This window comes from Salmo salar, chromosome 11, assembly GCF_965601325.2.
Source record: "Salmo salar chromosome 11, fSalSal1, whole genome shotgun sequence".
Taxonomy (NCBI): Eukaryota; Metazoa; Chordata; class Actinopteri; order Salmoniformes; family Salmonidae; genus Salmo; species Salmo salar.
In genome coordinates this window covers 118,843,148-118,861,768 of record NC_138301.1, presented here as the reverse complement: position 1 = coordinate 118,861,768, position 18,621 = coordinate 118,843,148, and positions in this window count along the sequence as shown.

Below are 18,621 nucleotides of genomic sequence, written 5' to 3'. Positions count from 1 at the left end.
AGACAACTAGCCTACAGCTAGACACCATTATCACTAGACAACTAGCCTACAGCTAGACACCAATATCACTAGACAACTAGCTTACAGCTAGACACCAATATCACTAGACACCAATATCACTAGACAACTAGCCTACAGCTAGACACCAATAACACTAGACAACTAGCTTACAGCTAGACACCAATATCACTAGACACCAATATCACTAGACACCAATATCACTAGACAACTAGCCTACAGCTAGACACCAATATCACTAGACACCAATATCACTAGACAACTAGCCTACAGCTAGACACCAATATCACTAGACAACTAGCTTACAGCTAGACACCAATATCACTAGACACCAATATCACTAGACACCAATATCACTAGACAACTAGCCTACAGCTAGACACCAATATCACTAGGCAACTAGCTTACAGCTAGACACCAATATCACTAGACAACTAGCCTACAGCTAGACACCAATATCACTAGACAACTAGCTTACAGCTAGACACCAATATCACTAGACACCAATATCATTAGACACCAATATCATTAGACAACTAGCCTAAAGCTGGACACCAATATCACTAGACACCAATATCACTAGACACCAATATCACTAGACACCAATATCACTAGACAACTAGCCTACAGCTGGACACCAATATCACTAGACAACTAGTCTACAGCTGGACAGCAATATCACTAGACAACTAGGTTACAGCGAGACACCAATATCACTAGACAACTAGCTTACAGCTAGACACCAATATCACTAGACACCAATATCACTAGACACCAATATCACTAGACACCTATATAACTAGACAACTAGCCTACAGCTAGACACCAATATCACTAGGCAACTAGCTTACAGCTAGACACCAATATCACAAGACACCAATATCACTAGACACCAATATCACTAGACAACTAGCCTACAGCTGGACACCAATATCACTAGACACCAATATCACTAGACAAATAGCCTACAGCTGGACACCAATATCACTAGACAACTAGTCTACAGCTGGACACCAATATCACTAGACAACTAGGTTACAGCTAGACACCAATATCACTAGACAACTAGCTTACAGCTAGACACCAATATCACTAGACACCAATATCACTAGACACCAATATCACTAGACAACTAGCTTACAGCTAGACACCAATATCACTAGACACCAATATCACTAGACAACTAGCCTACAGCTAGACACCAATATCACTAGGCAACTAGCTTACAGATAGACACCAATATCACTAGACAACTAGCCTACAGCTAGACACCAACATGACTAGACAACTAGCTTACAGCTAGACACCAATATCACTAGACAACTAGCCTACAGCTAGACACCAATATTACTAGACACCAATATCACTAGACACCAATATCACTAGACAACTAGCCTACAGCTAGACACCAATATCACTAGGCAACGAGCCTACAGCTAGACACCAATATCACTAGGCAACTAGCCTACAGCTAGACACCAATATCACTAGACACCAATATCACTAGACAACTAGCCTACAGCTAGACACCAATATCACTAGACACCAATATCACTAGACAACTAGTCTACAGCTAGACACCAATATCACTAGACACCAATATCACCAGACACCAATATCACTAGACAACTAGCTTACAGCTAGACACCAATATCACTAGACAACTAGCCTACAGCTAGATACCAATATCACTAGACAACTAGCCTACAGCTAGACACCAATATCACCAGACACCAATATCAAAAGACAACTAGCCTACAGCTAGACACCAATATCACCAGACACCAATATCACCAGACACCAATATCACCAGACAACTAGCCTACAGGTAGACACCAATATCACTAGGCAACTAGCCTACAGCTAGACACCAATATAACTAGACAACTAGCTTACAGCTAAACACCAATATCACTAGACACCAATATCACTAGACAACTAGTCTACAGCTAGACACCAATATCACTAGACACCAATATCACCAGACACCAATATCACTAGACAACTAGTCTACAGCTAAACACCAATATCACTAGACACCAATATCACTAGACAACTAGTCTACAGCTAGACACCAATATCACTAGACACCAATATCACCAGACACCAATATCACTAGACAACTAGTCTACAGCTAAACACCAATATCACTAGACACCAATATCACTAGACAACTAGCTTACAGCTAGACACCAATATCACTAGACAACTAGCCTACAGCTAGGCACCAATATCACTAGACAACTAGCCTACAGCTAGATACCAATATCACTAGACAACTAGCCTACAGCTAGACACCAATATCACCAGACAACAATATCACTAGACAACTAGCCTACAGCTAGACACCAATATCACCAGACACCAATATCACCAGACACCAATATCACCAGACACCAATATCACTAGACAACTAGCCTACAGGTAGACACCAATATCACTAGGCAACTAGCCTACAGCTAGACACCAATATCACTAGACAACTAGCTTACAGCTAAACACCAATATCACTAGACACCAATATCACTAGACAACTAGCTTACAGCTAGACACCAATATCACTAGACAACTAGCCTACAGCTAGGCACCAATATCACTAGACAACTAGCTTACAGCTAGACACCAATATCACTAGGCAACTAGCCTACAGCTAGACACCAATATCACTAGACACCAATATCACTAGACAACTAGCTTACAGCTAAACACCAATATCACTAGACACCAATATCACTAGGCAACTAGCATACAGCTAGACACCAATATCACTAGACAACTAGCTTACAGCTAGTCACCAATATCACTAGACACCAATATCACTAGACACCAATATCACTAGACAACTAGCCTACAGCTAGACACCAATATCACTGGACAACTAGCTTACAGCTAGACATCAATATCACTAGGCAACTAGCCTACAGCTAGACACCAATATCCCTAGACACCAATATCACTAGACAACTAGCTTACAGCTAGACACCAATATCACTAGACAACTAGCCTACAGCTAGACACCAATATCACTAGACAACTAGCTTACAGCTAGACACCAATATCACTAGGCAACTAGCCTACAGCTAGACACCAATATCACTAGACAACTAGCTTACAGCTAAACACCAATATCACTAGACACCAATATCACTAGACAACTAGCTTACAGCTAGACACCAATATCACTAGACAACTAGCCTACAGCTAGGCACCAATATCACTAGACAACTAGCTTACAGCTAGACACCAATATCACTAGGCAACTAGCCTATAGCTAGACACCAATATCACTAGACACCAATATCACTAGACAACTAGCTTACAGCTAAACACCAATATCACTAGACACCAATAACACTAGGCAACTAGCCTACAGCTAGACACCAATATCACTAGACAACTAGCTTACAGCTAGTCACCAATATCACTAGACACCAATATCACTAGACAACTAGCCTACAGCTAGACACCAATATCACTGGACAACTAGCTTACAGCTAGACATCAATATCACTAGGCAACTAGCCTACAGCTAGACACCAATATCCCTAGACACCAATATAACTAGACAACTAGCTTACAGCTAGACACCAATATCACTAGACAACTAGCCTACAGCTAGACACCAATATCACTAGACAACTAGCCTACAGCTAGACACCATTATCACTAGACAACTAGCCTACAGCTAGACACCAATATCACTAGACAACTAGCTTACAGCTAGACACCAATGTCACTAGACACCAATATCACTAGACAACTAGCCTACAGCTAGACACCAATATCACTAGACAACTAGCCTACAGCTAGACACCATTATCACTAGACAACTAGCCTACAGCTAGACAACAATATCACTAGACAACTAGCTTACAGCTAGACACCAATATCACTAGACACCAATATCACTAGACAACTAGCCTACAGCTAGACACCAATATCACTAGACAACTAGCTTACAGCTAGACACCAATATCACTTGACACCAATATCACTAGACACCAATATCACTAGACAACTAGCCTACAGCTAGACACCAATATCACTAGACACCAATATCACTAGACAACTAGCCTACAGCTAGACACCAATATCACTAGACAACTAGCTTACAGCTAGACACCAATATCACTAGACACCAATATCACTAGACAACTAGCCTACAGCTAGACACCAATATCACTAGACACCAATATCACTAGACAACTAGCCTACAGCTAGACACCAATATCACTAGACAACTAGCTTACAGCTAGACACCAATATCACTAGACACCAATATCACTAGACACCAATATCACTAGACTCTCTGTCAATGAAAGCGACTGTTACCACCGGAGCGAGCAGTCGCACCACGCTTCGCTCCACAGGTAATATTACACTTCACTACATTACAACGGCTTGATTTGTTTGATCTGAGCAATTCTTCTTAGCTAGCTACATAGCCGTCTTTGTATCAAAGATAATTGTGTAGTTTAGAGTAATTGAGTAATTATCGAGGCTAGCTATCTTCGTCCTCCTAACGTAGTCAACACTGCTAGCTGCTAGCTAGTCATCACTGCTAGCTAGCCAACTTCTACCGACTAGCAGCACTGCAGAAACTATTACATTACAACGTAACGACTTGATTAGTGTGGTGTTAGTGTTAGTTAGCCAGCTACATAGTTGTCTTTGCTGTCTCTGTATCTAAGATAATTGTGTAGTTTGAGTTTGAGTATTATCGAGGTGAGCTAGCCAGCCGCGACGCGGCGCCAGACTTACTCAACACACCTAGTCATCATTAACCCACTGCCAGCTAGCCAACCGTTACCGACTAGCAGCGCTGTAGATACTAATACTTTACAACGGAACGATTTGACTAGTGCAGTGTTACCTAGCTAGCTACTTAGTTGTCTTTGTCATAGCTTGATAATTGTTAGCTAGCCAGCCATCGAGGTTAGCTAGCCAGCTATTTCCGTCCCCCGCGACGCCATTTTTCCTAACCCAGCCAACTATTACCGACGAGCAGCATTGTAGAAACTAAATACATTACAAGGAACGTCTTGATTAGTGTTATGTTAGCTAGCTAGCTACAAAGTTGCTTTGTATCATGACAAGGTGTAGTACTGAAACTATCGAGGTTACCTAGCCAGCTACACGTTCAAAGTCAACAACGCAGCCACTGCTAGCTAGCCTACTCCACCAGCCAGCAGTACTGTATCATTTTAGTCAATAAGATTTTTGCAATGTAAGCTTAACTTCCTGAACATTCGAGACGTGTAGTCCACTTGTCATTCTAATCTCCTTTGCATTAGCGTAGCCTCTTCTGTAGCTTGTCTACTATGTGTCTGTCTATCCCTGTTCTCTCTCCTCTGCACAGGCCATACAAACGCTCCACACCGTGTGGCCGCTGCCACTCTAACCTGGTGGTCCCAGCGCGCACGACCCACGTGGAGTTCCAGGTCTCCGGCAGCCTCTGGAACTGCCGGTCTGCGGCCAACAAGGCTGAGTTCATCTCAGCCTATGCTACCCTCCAGTCCCTAGACTTCGTGGCGCTGACGGAAACATGGATTACCACAGATAACACTGCTACTCCTACTGCTCTCTCCTCGTCTGACTACGTGTTCTCGCATACCCCTAGAGCATCGAGCCAGCGGGGTGGTGGCACTGGAATCCTCATCTCTCCCAAGTGGACATTCTCTCTTTCTCCCCTGACCCATCTGTCTATCTCCTCATTTGAATTCCATGCTGTCACAGTTACCAGCCCTTTCAAGCTTAACATCCTTATCATTTATCGCCCTCCAGGTTCCCTTGGAGAGTTCATCAATGAGCTTGACGCCTTGATAAGTTCCTTTCCTGAGGATGGCTCACCTCTCACAGTTCTGGGTGACTTTAACCTCCCCACGTCTACCTTCGACTCATTCCTCTCTGCCTCCTTCTTTCCACTCCTCTCCTCTTTCGACCTCACCCTCTCACCTTCCCCCCCTACTCACAAGGCAGGCAATACGCTTGACCTCATCTTTACTAGATGCTGTTCTTCCACTAATCTCATTGCAACTCCCCTCCAAGTCTCCGACCACTACCTTGTATCCTTTTCCCTCTCGCTCTCATCCAACACTTCTCACTCTGCCCCTACTCGGATGGTATTGCGCCGTCCCAACCTTCGCTCTCTCTCTCCCGCTACTCTCTCCTCTTCCATCCTATCATCTCTTCCCTCTGCTCAAACCTTCTCCAACCTATCTCCTGATTCTGCCTCCTCAACCCTCCTCTCCTCCCTCTCTGCATCCTTTGATTTCCTCTGTCCCCTATCCTCCAGGCCGGCTCGGTCCTCCCCTCCTGCTCCGTGGCTCGACGACTCACTGCGAGCTCACAGAACAGGGCTCCGGGCAGCCGAGCGGAAATGGAGGAAAACTCGCCTCCCTGCGGACCTGGCATCCTTTCACTCCCTCCTCTCTACATTTTCCTCTTCTGTCTCTGCTGCTAAAGCCACTTTCTACCACTCTAAACTCCAAGCATCTGCCTCTAACCCTAGGAAGCTCTTTGCTACCTTCTCCTCCCTCCTGAATCCTCCTCCCCCTCCCCCCCCTCCTCCCTCTCTGCGGATGACTTCGTCAACCATTTTGAAAAGAAGGTTGACGACATCCGATCCTCGTTTGCTAAGTCAAACGACACTGCTGGTCCTGCTCACACTGCCCTACCCTGTGCTTTGACCTCTTTCTCCCCTCTCTCTCCAGATGAAATCTCGCGTCTTGTGACGGCCGGCCGCCCAACAACCTGCCCACTTGACCCTATCCCATCCTCTCTTCTCCAGACCATTTCCGGAGACCTTCTCCCCTACCTCACCTCGCTCATCAACTCATCCTTGACCGCTGGCTACGTCCCTTCCGTCTTCAAGAGAGCGAGAGTTGCACCCCTTCTGAAAAAACCTACACTCGATCCCTCCGATGTCAACAACTACAGACCAGTATCCCTTCTTTCCTTTCTCTCCAAAACTCTTGAACGTGCCGTCCTTGGCCAGCTCTCTTGCTATCTCTCTCAGAATGACCTTCTTGATCCTAATCAGTCAGGTTTCAAGACTGGGCATTCAACTGAGACTGCTCTTCTCTGTGTCACGGAGGCTCTCCGCACTGCTAAAGCTAACTCTCTCTCCTCTGCTCTCATCCTTCTAGACCTATCTGCTGCCTTTGATACCGTGAACCATCAGATCCTCCTCTCCACCCTCTCCGAGCTGGGCATCTCCGGCGCCGCCCACGCTTGGATTGCGTCCTACCTGACAGGTCGCTCCTACCAGGTGGCGTGGCGAGAATCTGTCTCCGCACCACGTGCTCTCACCACTGGTGTCCCCCAGGGCTCTGTTCTTGGCCCACTCCTATTCTCGCTATACACCAAGTCACTTGGCTCTGTCATATCCTCACATGGTCTCTCATATCATTGCTATGCAGATGACACACAATTAATCTTCTCCTTTCCCCCTTCTGACAACCAGGTGGCGAATCGCATCTCTGCATGTCTGGCAGACATATCAGTGTGGATGACGGATCACCACCTCAAGCTGAACCTCGGCAAGACGGAGCTGCTCTTCCTCCCGGGGAAGGACTGCCCGTTCCATGATCTCGCCATCACGGTTGACAACTCCCTTGTGTCCTCCTCCCAGAGTGCTAAGAGCCTTGGCGTGACCCTGGACAACACCCTGTCGTTCTCCACCAACATCAAGGCGGTGACCCGATCCTGTAGGTTCATGCTCTACAACATTCGCAGAGTACGACCCTGCCTCACACAGGAAGCGGCGCATGCCCTAATCCAGGCACTTGTCATCTCCCGTCTGGATTATTGCAACTCGCTGTTGGCTGGGCTCCCTGCCTGTGCCATTAAACCCCTACAACTCATCCAGAACGCCGCAGCCCGTCTGGTGTTCAACCTTCCCAAGTTCTCTCACGTCACCCCGCTCCTCCGCTCTCTCCACTGGCTTCCAGTCGAAGCTCGCATCCGCTACAAGACCATGGTGCTTGCCTACGGAGCTGTGAGGGGAACGGCACCTCCGTACCTTCAGGCTCTGATGAGGCCCTACACCCAAACAAGGGCACTCCGTTCATCCACCTCTGGCCTGCTCGCCTCCCTACCTCTGAGGAAGCACAGTTCCCGCTCAGCCCAGTCAAAACTGTTCGCTGCTCTGGCACCCCAATGGTGGAACAAGCTCCCTCACGACGCCAGGACAGCGGAGTCAATCACCACCTTCCGGAGACACCTGAAACCCCACCTCTTCAAGGAATACCTGGGATAGGATAAAGTAATCCTTCTAACCCCCCCTTAAAAGATTTAGATGCACTATTGTAAAGTGGTTGTTCCACTGGATATTATAAGGTGAATGCACCAATTTGTAAGTCGCTCTGGATAAGAGCGTCTGCTAAATGACTTAAATGTAAATGTAAATATCACTAGACAACTAGCCTACAGCTAGACACCAATATCACTAGGCAACTAGCTTACAGCTAGACACCAATATCACTAGACAACTAGCCTACAGCTAGACACCAATATCACTAGACAACTAGCTTACAGCTAGACACCAATATCACTAGACACCAATATCACTAGACACCAATATCATTAGACAACTAGCCTACAGCTGGACACCAATATCACTAGACACCAATATCACTAGACACCAATATCACTAGACAACTAGCCTACAGCTGGACACCAATATAACTAGACAACTAGTCTACAGCTGGACACCAATATCACTAGACAACTAGGTTACAGCGAGACACCAATATCACTAGACAACTAGCTTACAGCTAGACACCAATATCACTAGACACCAATATCACTAGACACCAATATCACTAGACACCAATATCACTAGACAACTAGCCTACAGCTAGACACCAATATCACTAGGCAACTAGCTTACAGCTAGACACCAATATCACTAGACAACTAGCCTACAGCTAGACACCAATATCACTAGACAACTAGCTTACAGCTAGACACCAATATCACTAGACACCAATATCACTAGACACCAATATCACTAGACAACTAGCCTACAGCTGGACACCAATATCACTAGACACCAATATCACTAGACACCAATATCACTAGACAACTAGCCTACAGCTGGACACCAATATCACTAGACAACTAGTCTAGAGCTGGACACCAATATCACTAGACAACTAGGTTACAGCTAGACACCAATATCACTAGACAACTAGCTTACAGCTAGACACCAATATCACTAGACACCAATATCACTAGACACCAATATCACTAGACAACTAGCTTACAGCTAGACACCAATATCACTAGACACCAATATCACTAGACAACTAGCCTACAGCTAGACACCAATATCACTAGGCAACTAGCTTACAGATAGACACCAATATCACTAGACAACTAGCCTACAGCTAGACACCAATATTACTAGACACCAATATCACTAGACACCAATATCACTAGACAACTAGCCTACAGCTAGACACCAATATCACTAGGCAACTAGCCTACAGCTAGACACCAATATCACTAGGCAACTAGCCTACAGCTAGACACCAATATCACTAGACACCAATATCACTAGACAACTAGCCTACAGCTAGACACCAATATCACCAGACACCAATATCACTAGACAACTAGCTTACAGCTAGACACCAATATCACTAGACAACTAGCCTACAGCTAGATACCAATATCACTAGACAACTAGCCTACAGCTAGACACCAATATCACCAGACAACAATATCACTAGACAACTAGCCTACAGCTAGACACCAATATCACCAGACACCAATATCACCAGACACCAATATCACCAGACACCAATATCACTAGACAACTAGCCTACAGGTAGACACCAATATCACTAGGCAACTAGCCTACAGCTAGACACCAATATCACTAGACAACTAGCTTACAGCTAAACACCAATATCACTAGACACCAATATCACTAGACAACTAGCTTACAGCTAGACACCAATATCACTAGACAACTAGCCTACAACTAGGCACCAATATCACTAGACAACTAGCTTACAGCTAGACACCAATATCACTAGGCAACTAGCCTACAGCTAGACACCAATATCACTAGACACCAATATCACCAGACAACTAGCTTACAGCTAAACACCAATATCACTAGACACCAATATCACTAGGCCACTAGCCTACAGCTAGACACCAATATCACTAGACAACTAGCTTACAGCTAGTCACCAATATCACTAGACACCAATATCACTAGACACCAATATCACTGGACAACTAGCCTACAGCTAGACACCAATATCACTGGACAACTAGCTTACAGCTAGACATCAATATCACTAGGCAACTAGCCTACAGCTAGACACCAATATCCCTAGACACCAATATCACTAGACAACTAGCTTACAGCTAGACACCAATATCACTAGACAACTAGCCTACAGCTAGACACCAATATCAATAGACAACTAGCTTACAGCTAGACACCAATATCACTAGGCAACTAGCCTACAGCTAGACACCAATATCACTAGACAACTAGCTTACAGCTAAACACCAATATCACTAGACTCCAATATCACTAGACAACTAGCTTACAGCTAGACACCAATATCACTAGACAACTAGCCTACAGCTAGGCACCAATATCACTAGACAACTAGCTTACAGCTAGACACCAATATCATTAGACAACTAGCCTACAGCTGGACACCAATATCACTAGACACCAATATCACTAGACACCAATATCACTAGACAACTAGCCTACAGCTGGACACCAATATAACTAGACAACTAGTCTACAGCTGGACACCAATATCACTAGACAACTAGGTTACAGCGAGACACCAATATCACTAGACAACTAGCTTACAGCTAGACACCAATATCACTAGACACCAATATCACTAGACACCAATATCACTAGACACCAATATCACTAGACAACCAGCCTACAGCTAGACACCAATATCACTAGGCAACTAGCTTACAGCTAGACACCAATATCACTAGACAACTAGCCTACAGCTAGACACCAATATCACTAGACAACTAGCTTACAGCTAGACAACAATATCACTAGACACCAATATCACTTGACACCAATATCACTAGACAACTAGCCTACAGCTGGACACCAATATCACTAGACACCAATATCACTAGACACCAATATCACTAGACAACTAGCCTACAGCTGGACACCAATATCACTAGACAACTAGTCTAGAGCTGGACACCAATATCACTAGACAACTAGGTTACAGCTAGACACCAATATCACTAGACAACTAGCTTACAGCTAGACACCAATATCACTAGACACCAATATCACTAGACAACTAGCCTACAGCTAGACACCAATATCAATAGACAACTAGCTTACAGCTAGACACCAATATCACTAGGCAACTAGCCTACAGCTAGACACCAATATCACTAGACAACTAGCTTACAGCTAAACACCAATATCACTAGACTCCAATATCACTAGACAACTAGCTTACAGCTAGACACCAATATCACTAGACAACTAGCCTACAGCTAGGCACCAATATCACTAGACAACTAGCTTACAGCTAGACACCAATATCATTAGACAACTAGCCTACAGCTGGACACCAATATCACTAGACACCAATATCACTAGACACCAATATCACTAGACAACTAGCCTACAGCTGGACACCAATATAACTAGACAACTAGTCTACAGCTGGACACCAATATCACTAGACAACTAGGTTACAGCGAGACACCAATATCACTAGACAACTAGCTTACAGCTAGACACCAATATCACTAGACACCAATATCACTAGACACCAATATCACTAGACACCAATATCACTAGACAACCAGCCTACAGCTAGACACCAATATCACTAGGCAACTAGCTTACAGCTAGACACCAATATCACTAGACAACTAGCCTACAGCTAGACACCAATATCACTAGACAACTAGCTTACAGCTAGACACCAATATCACTAGACACCAATATCACTAGACACCAATATCACTAGACAACTAGCCTACAGCTGGACACCAATATCACTAGACACCAATATCACTAGACACCAATATCACTAGACAACTAGCCTACAGCTGGACACCAATATCACTAGACAACTAGTCTAGAGCTGGACACCAATATCACTAGACAACTAGGTTACAGCTAGACACCAATATCACTAGACAACTAGCTTACAGCTAGACACCAATATCACTAGACACCAATATCACTAGACACCAATATCACTAGACAACTAGCTTACAGCTAGACACCAATATCACTAGACACCAATATCACTAGACAACTAGCCTACAGCTAGACACCAATATCACTAGGCAACTAGCTTACAGATAGACACCAATATCACTAGACAACTAGCCTACAGCTAGACACCAATATTACTAGACACCAATATCACTAGACACCAATATCACTAGACAACTAGCCTACAGCTAGACACCAATATCACTAGGCAACTAGCCTACAGCTAGACACCAATATCACTAGGCAACTAGCCTACAGCTAGACACCAATATCACTAGACACCAATATCACTAGACAACTAGCCTACAGCTAGACACCAATATCACCAGACACCAATATCACTAGACAACTAGCTTACAGCTAGACACCAATATCACTAGACAACTAGCCTACAGCTAGATACCAATATCACTAGACAACTAGCCTACAGCTAGACACCAATATCACCAGACAACAATATCACTAGACAACTAGCCTACAGCTAGACACCAATATCACCAGACACCAATATCACCAGACACCAATATCACCAGACACCAATATCACTAGACAACTAGCCTACAGGTAGACACCAATATCACTAGGCAACTAGCCTACAGCTAGACACCAATATCACTAGACAACTAGCTTACAGCTAAACACCAATATCACTAGACACCAATATCACTAGACAACTAGCTTACAGCTAGACACCAATATCACTAGACAACTAGCCTACAACTAGGCACCAATATCACTAGGCAACTAGCTTACAGCTAGACACCAATATCACTAGGCAACTAGCCTACAGCTAGACACCAATATCACTAGACACCAATATCACCAGACAACTAGCTTACAGCTAAACACCAATATCACTAGACACCAATATCACTAGGCCACTAGCCTACAGCTAGACACCAATATCACTAGACAACTAGCTTACAGCTAGTCACCAATATCACTAGACACCAATATCACTAGACACCAATATCACTGGACAACTAGCCTACAGCTAGACACCAATATCACTGGACAACTAGCTTACAGCTAGACATCAATATCACTAGGCAACTAGCCTACAGCTAGACACCAATATCCCTAGACACCAATATCACTAGACAACTAGCTTACAGCTAGACACCAATATCACTAGACAACTAGCCTACAGCTAGACACCAATATCACTAGACAACTAGCTTACAGCTAGACACCAATATCACTAGGCAACTAGCCTACAGCTAGACACCAATATCACTAGACAACTAGCTTACAGCTAAACACCAATATCACTAGACTCCAATATCACTAGACAACTAGCTTACAGCTAGACACCAATATCACTAGACAACTAGCCTACAGCTAGGCACCAATATCACTAGACAACTAGCTTACAGCTAGACACCAATATCACTAGGCAACTAGCCTACAGCTAGACACCAATATCACTAGACACCAATATCACTAGACAACTAGCTTACAGCTAAACACCAATATCACTAGACACCAATATCACTAGGCAACTAGCCTACAGCTAGACACCAATATCACTAGACAACTAGCTTACAGCTAGTCACCAATATCACTAGACACCAATATCACTAGACACCAATATCACTAGACAACTAGCCTACAGCTAGACACCAATATCACTGGACAACTAGCTTACAGCTAGACATCAATATCACTAGGCAACTAGCCTACAGCTAGACACCAATATCCCTAGACACCAATATCACTAGACAACTAGCTTACAGCTAGACACCAATATCACTAGACAACTAGCCTACAGCTAGACACCAATATCACTAGACAACTAGCTTACAGCTAGACACCAATATCACTAGGCAACTAGCCTACAGCTAGACACCAATATCACTAGACACCAATATCACTAGACAACTAGCCTACAGCTAGACACCAATATCACTAGACAACTAGCTTACAGCTAGACACCAATATCACTAGACAACTACTCTACAGCTAGACACCAATGCGCATCCAATCCATCCAACAAGTAGGATGTTAATGACAGTAGGACTATAAGGTCACTCCTTCGGTTAGAAGAGGATGTATTAATGTTCCGTTAGAAGCATGCGATTTTGAAACGCCATAGGCCTTCATTATTTTGGATTTGTGTGCCCATGAGAATTGTTTTACGGCGATACATAATTCAATGTTTTGTATGTATAGTTACACATAGTGTATTTTCCGAGATCTCCAAGATCCATGATTTGTACAGGGTTCAATGATCTAATTCAATTGTTAAATACTTAATAATGACAATTAACCCCCAAGAGTCCATTTCCGCATCTCCACTGAAATCTAATTAGCGTGATAATAAAACATCCAAATCCGTCTGTTTAAGCTAGAGATATGTTTTATGTTTTTTGTTTCATGGGCAGCGTCCCAATCCACCACATCCGCCAATGGAGGCCTTCTGCATTTGCGGTGCAAGGTGGCCAAGCTACAGCGATGTTTGTCAGACCATGAGACATCCCGAAAATCTGTCTTGGAAAAATCTCTATGGAAAGGCGAGACTCTTACGAACACGAACATGTCGGTTGTTTTGCTCTAGGACATCCACAATCTTTTAGTTTTTTTTCTTGTATGAATCTGTTATTCAATGTATTTCCATGAGCTAATAGCAGTAAGGCCAAATTCAATGTATCATCAAATCTTTTAAAACATTTTGTTATACCTAAAAGGGTCATAAAATTCAAAATCTAATAGCTAAATGATCTTAAAACAATTCCATGTTATCTTAGTAGAATCGCAATTGCACTCCACATTGCCCTAACCCACCATATAAGAGGAATACCTATGTGAGAATGCTGTTCATTGACTACAGCTCAGTGTTCAACACCATTGTCCCCTCCAAGGTCATCACCAAGCTTAGGATCCTGGGACTGAACACCTCCCTTTGCAACTGGACCCTAGACCGGCATTTGATTGTGAGGTATTCTAGGTCGGGAGAACAATAGGACTTGAGTTAATGTATGTTATCACAATCACACCATGAGTAGTTAATCATGAAACATACACCACCGCCTTTCTTCTTCCTGGAGAGTTCTTTATTCCTGTCTGCGCGATGTACTGAGAACCCAGCTGGCTGTATGGACGAAGACAGTATATCACTAGAGAGCCATGATTCCGTGAAACAGAGTATGTTACAGTCCCTGATGTCTCTCTGGAAGGAGATCCTCGCCCTGAGCTCATCTACTTTATTGTCCAGAGACTGAACATTAGCAAGAAATATAGTTGAAAGTGGTGGATTGTGTGCAGGCCTCCTGAGTCTGACTAGAAGTCCACTCCAAATACCTCTTCTCCGCCGGCGGTGTGTTGGAGCAGCCTCTGGGATAAGTTAAATTGCCCTGGGGGGTAGGAACAAAGGAACCAATTCGAGAAAGTCGTATTCCTGGTCATAATGCTGGTGAATTACCATCGCTCTGATAGCCAAAAGTTATTTCCAGCTGTATATAATAACAACAACAACAAAAAAAAAACATTCTGGGCTAATAATGTAAGAAATAACACACAAAAAAAAAACGTTTTGGGCTAATAATGTAAGAAATAACACACCAAAAAAAACGAAATATTGCAAAGTTGCTTAGGAGATAGAAGCAGAGCTGCCATTTCCTTCGGCGCTATCTTATCACTCTAGAATCCTTGCACATTGTAAATATGGCATTGGAACTGACCCTGTATATAGCTTCTTACTTTCAATTTCATGTGTGTTTTTGTTCTACCTTATTTTCTTTTTAGAACTACATTGATTACTGCATCGTTGTACTTTTGCACGTGACATTAAAACTTGAAACTTAAAGGATATATCACTATTTTTCTCCCACATTGTGGAAGCTTGGCGAATTACAATAAGCTAGGCTATTTTCAAAACAACTCTTCCTCCTCCCCTTTTCTCAACAAGCCTAGAGTCACTCCCCCTTTGCACACTCTCTCCCTTTCATTCTAAAACGTGTGGATTTGTTCACATGGACATAGCTAGCTAGCCAGCAATTTCATACAGCTACAGCAGTAGTCTACTAGCTAACCACTGGACACACAGAATGTCGAGTGATGAGGTAAATTATAAAGTTAAACTCCAAAAATGATTTGTAATGTAATACCTTATGACAACACTGTACTTGAAATTTGTCAAGCTTCCATTATGTGTTCTGTAGGTTCCCTTGCTAGCCTTGCTAACATTTGCTAAATCAAAGCTAGTTTGACACAGTTGCAGCTATAGCTAGCTGCAATAGTTTCAACCTTGTGAAATGGTTGTGTAGTAGCCAATGTATGTAAGAAAGCATTTCACATTGCAGGACATCTAACATCTAGCTAATGTCATTCATTGTATGCGCAGGTTGCGTTGGACAATGTTGATGGCAGTCTGACTAGCAGCTCAAGAGGCAGGGAAGGAGGCAGAGGATGAACAGGTAGAGGCAGGGCTAAAGGAAGAGCCAGGTGAAGAGGACAGACAGGTAGAGGCAGGGGTAGAGGGAGAGCCAGGGGCAGAGGGTGGACAGGCAGAGGCAGGGCTAGAGGGAGAGCCAGGGGCAGAGGGTGGACAGGCAGAGGCAGGGCTAGAGGGAGAGCCAGGGGCAGAGGGCGGACAGGCAGAGGCAGGGCTAGAGGGAGAGCCAGGGGCAGAGGGCGGACAGGCAGAGGCAGGGCTAGAGGGAGAGCCAGGGGCAGAGGACAGACAGGCAGAGGCAGGGCTAGAGGGAGAGCCAGGGGCAGAGGGCGGACAGGCAGAGGCAGGGCTAGAGGGAGAGCCAGGGGCAGAGGGTGGACAGGCAGAGGCAGGGCTAGAGGGAAAGCCAGGTGCAGAGGACCGGCAGAGGCAGGGGAAAGGGAGAGCCAGGGGCAGATGACAGGCAGAGGCAGGGGAAAGGGAGAGCCAGGGGCAGAGGACAATTGGTAGAGCATGGTGTTTGCAACGCCAGGGTTGTGGGTTCGATTCCCACGGGGGGCCCGCACAGAATTTTTTTAATGAAATGTATGAAATGAAATGTATGAGGCAGGGGTAAAGGGAGGGGCAGAGGGAGAGCCAGGGGCAGAGGGCGGACAGGTAGAGGCAGGGATAGAGGGAGAGCCAGGGGCAGAGGACGGACAGGTAGAGGCAGGGATAGAGGGAGAGCCAGGGGCAGAGGACGGACAGGTAGAGGCAGGGGTAGAGGGAGAGCCAGGGGCAGAGGCAGGGGTAAAGGGAGAGCCAGGGGCAGAGGGCGGACAGGTAGAGGCAGGGATAGAGGGAGAGCCAGGGGCAGAGGACGGACAGGTAGAGTCAGGGGTAGAGGGAGAGCCAGGGGCAGAGGACAGACAGGTAGAGGCAGGGGTAGAGGGAGAGCCAGGGGCAGAGGGTGGACAGGCAGAGGCAGGGCTAGAGGGAGAGCCAGGGGCAGAGGGTGGACAGGCAGAGGCAGGGATAGAGGGAGAGCCAGGGGCAGAGGACAGACAGGTAGAGGCAGGGATAGAGGGAGAGCCAGGGGCAGAGGACAGACAGGTAGAGGCAGGGATAGAGGGAGAGCCAGGGGCAGAGGACAGACAGGTAGAGGCAGGGATAGAGGGAGAGCCAGGGGCAGAGGGCGGACAGGTAGAGGCAGGGGTAGAGGGAGAGCCAGGGGCAGAGGACGGAGAGGCAAGAGTACGGGGAGAGCCAGGCGCAGAGGACAGACAGGCAGAGGCAGGGCTATAAGGAGACAGAAATAAAAATGAGGAGAGGCTTTCTGCTCTTCGACATGATAGAACGGCTGCCACACAGTTTTGTATTATGTTGAAAATATCTATAGATTTAACTTTTTTTTTTTAAATGTTCTTAAATAGTTCATGTATGAACACAATTGGTACCTGAATACATTTTGGTTTTTGGAATTTCTCCACACGTACTACATTCAAGTGTATTTCTCCACACATACTACATTCAGAGAGTGCACTGTTATGAACTTGAAAAGCAATTAATAAACCAATCAGGCACATTTGGGCAGTCGTGATACAACATTTTGAACGGAAATGTAATGGTTCATTGAATCAGTCTAAAACTTTGCACATACACTGTTCCTATCTAGTGGCCAAAATCTAAATTGCACCTGGGCTGGAATAATACATTATGGCCTTTCTCTTGCATTTCAAAGATGATGGTACCAAAAAAAACATGTTTTTTTCTTTGTATTATCTATTACCAGATCTAATGTGTTATATTCTCCACAAACTTCAAAGTGTTTCCTTTCAAATGGTATCAAGAATATGCATATCCTTTGCTTCAGGTCCTGAGCTACAGGCAGTTAGATTTGGGAATGTAATTTTAGGCGAAAATTGAAAAAAATGTTGCGATCCTTTTAATAGAAGCATTAGTGAATAGTGTT